The sequence below is a fragment of the Schistocerca nitens genome, chromosome 7, assembly GCF_023898315.1.
Source record: "Schistocerca nitens isolate TAMUIC-IGC-003100 chromosome 7, iqSchNite1.1, whole genome shotgun sequence".
NCBI lineage: Eukaryota > Metazoa > Arthropoda > Insecta > Orthoptera > Acrididae > Schistocerca > Schistocerca nitens.
This window is the reverse complement of record NC_064620.1, coordinates 311619331-311621830: the sequence shown is the minus strand read 5'-3', so window position 1 is coordinate 311621830 and position 2500 is coordinate 311619331. Positions and strand designations below refer to the sequence as shown.

Genomic DNA, 2500 nt, shown 5'->3' with positions numbered 1-2500 from the left:
ATGGAGGTCCGTAGCGATTCTGACGTGCAAATCGATCGTCGGAGCTGGGTATAGGGGCGAAAGACTAATCGAACCATCTAGTAGCTGGTTCCCTCCGAAGTTTCCCTCAGGATAGCTGGTGCTCGTACGAGTCTCATCCGGTAAAGCGAATGATTAGAGGCCTTGGGGCCGAAACGACCTCAACCTATTCTCAAACTTTAAATGGGTGAGATCTCCGGCTTGCTTGATATGCTGAAGCCGCGAGCAAACGACTCGGATCGGAGTGCCAAGTGGGCCACTTTTGGTAAGCAGAACTGGCGCTGTGGGATGAACCAAACGCCGAGTTAAGGCGCCCGAATCGACGCTCATGGGAAACCATGAAAGGCGTTGGTTGCTTAAGACAGCAGGACGGTGGCCATGGAAGTCGGAATCCGCTAAGGAGTGTGTAACAACTCACCTGCCGAAGCAACTAGCCCTGAAAATGGATGGCGCTGAAGCGTCGTGCCTATACTCGGCCGTCAGTCCGGCAGTCACGGCCGGTCCTTGCGGCCGGCCGCGAAGCCCTGACGAGTAGGAGGGTCGCGGCGGTGGGCGCAGAAGGGTCTGGGCGTGAGCCTGCCTGGAGCCGCCGTCGGTGCAGATCTTGGTGGTAGTAGCAAATACTCCAGCGAGGCCCTGGAGGGCTGACGCGGAGAAGGGTTTCGTGTGAACAGCCGTTGCACACGAGTCAGTCGATCCTAAGCCCTAGGAGAAATCCGATGTTGATGGGGGCCGTCATAGCATGATGCACTTTGTGCTGGCCCCCGTTGGGCGAAAGGGAATCCGGTTCCTATTCCGGAACCCGGCAGCGGAACCGATACAAGTCGGGCCCCTCTTTTAGAGATGCTCGTCGGGGTAACCCAAAAGGACCCGGAGACGCCGTCGGGAGATCGGGGAAGAGTTTTCTTTTCTGCATGAGCGTTCGAGTTCCCTGGAATCCTCTAGCAGGGAGATAGGGTTTGGAACGCGAAGAGCACCGCAGTTGCGGCGGTGTCCCGATCTTCCCCTCGGACCTTGAAAATCCGGGAGAGGGCCACGTGGAGGTGTCGCGCCGGTTCGTACCCATATCCGCAGCAGGTCTCCAAGGTGAAGAGCCTCTAGTCGATAGAATAATGTAGGTAAGGGAAGTCGGCAAATTGGATCCGTAACTTCGGGATAAGGATTGGCTCTGAGGATCGGGGCGTGTCGGGCTTGGTCGGGAAGTGGGTCAGCGCTAACGTGCCGGGCCTGGGCGAGGTGAGTGCCGTAGGGGTGCCGGTAAGTGCGGGCGTTTAGCGCGGGTGTGGTCTGCTCTCGCCGTTGGTCGGCCTCGTGCTGGCCGGCGGTGCAGGATGCGCGCGCCTGTGCGGCGTTCGCGCCCCGGTGCTTCAACCTGCGTGCAGGATCCGAGCTCGGTCCCGTGCCTTGTCCTCCCACGGATCTTCCTTGCTGCGAGGCCGCGTCCGCCTTAGCGTGCTCCTCCGGGGGCGCGCGGGTGCGCGGATTCTCTTCGGCCGCCATTCAACGATCAACTCAGAACTGGCACGGACTGGGGGAATCCGACTGTCTAATTAAAACAAAGCATTGCGATGGCCCTAGCGGGTGTTGACGCAATGTGATTTCTGCCCAGTGCTCTGAATGTCAACGTGAAGAAATTCAAGCAAGCGCGGGTAAACGGCGGGAGTAACTATGACTCTCTTTCCTCGGTAGTATAGTGGTCAGTATCCCCGCCTGTCACGCGGGAGACCGGGGTTCGATTCCCCGCCGGGGAGCCATGGCGGGAGTAACTATGACTCTCTTAAGGTAGCCAAGTGGCGGCGGTGTGGCTGCATCCGGACTCGGCTTTTCGAAGCGCGGTCTTGATGTAGTCGTGCTGCTGCTGCGAGGTGCCTTCCTTGGGTTGTAGTTACAGGGAGAGTGATGCGCAATACATGGGCCTAGCCCTCATAGCCTCTCCTCTCCTGCGGTCTTCTCCCCTTCACGTGGGCCCGCTGATTTCGCAGAGTAGAAGACCGCACCAGGGGCTTGGGGGGGTTACCAGCCCCCCCTCGCATTATACCTATTAGTTGGGGGCAGCACACAAGAAAACACGAGTGGTGGCCCTTCCGCTGAAGGCGCCACCCCAGCTTCCCCAGCACCTAGCCGGCCTACCGGCCGTGCCGTAGATTCTGTAACTGTTGCAGCCTATACCTGCAGTGAGTGTCACCGCAGCTTCACGACCAAAAACGGTCTCGGGGTCCATCGCCGCCGCCAACATCTAGCGGCCGCCAACGCGGAGATCGTCACGGAGAGGCATCGCGCGAGGTGGACGGAGGAAGAAGTCCTATCGCTCGCCAAGGCGGAGGCCGAACTGTTCCTCGAGAGGGACGCACGGTTCTTCTTTGTCAACCAGGAGCTAACTAGCATGTTCCCCGACCGAACGCTTGAAGCAATCAAGTGCCAACGGCGGAAAGCTGCCCACAAGCAGCTTGTCCGCCAATTCATGGATGCACTTGAGCTCGGT

General features: G+C 59.3%; 1 non-coding gene and 1 pseudogene across 1 annotated transcript; both read left to right on the top strand.

Annotated features, from left to right (window-relative positions):
* Positions 1-2500, top strand: part of LOC126197834 (large subunit ribosomal RNA) — an 8029-nt pseudogene that overhangs the window by 1184 nt on the left and 4345 nt on the right.
* Positions 1698-1769, top strand: Trnad-guc (transfer RNA aspartic acid (anticodon GUC)). The gene has a single exon. It is a non-coding gene; the product is annotated as a tRNA-Asp (tRNA).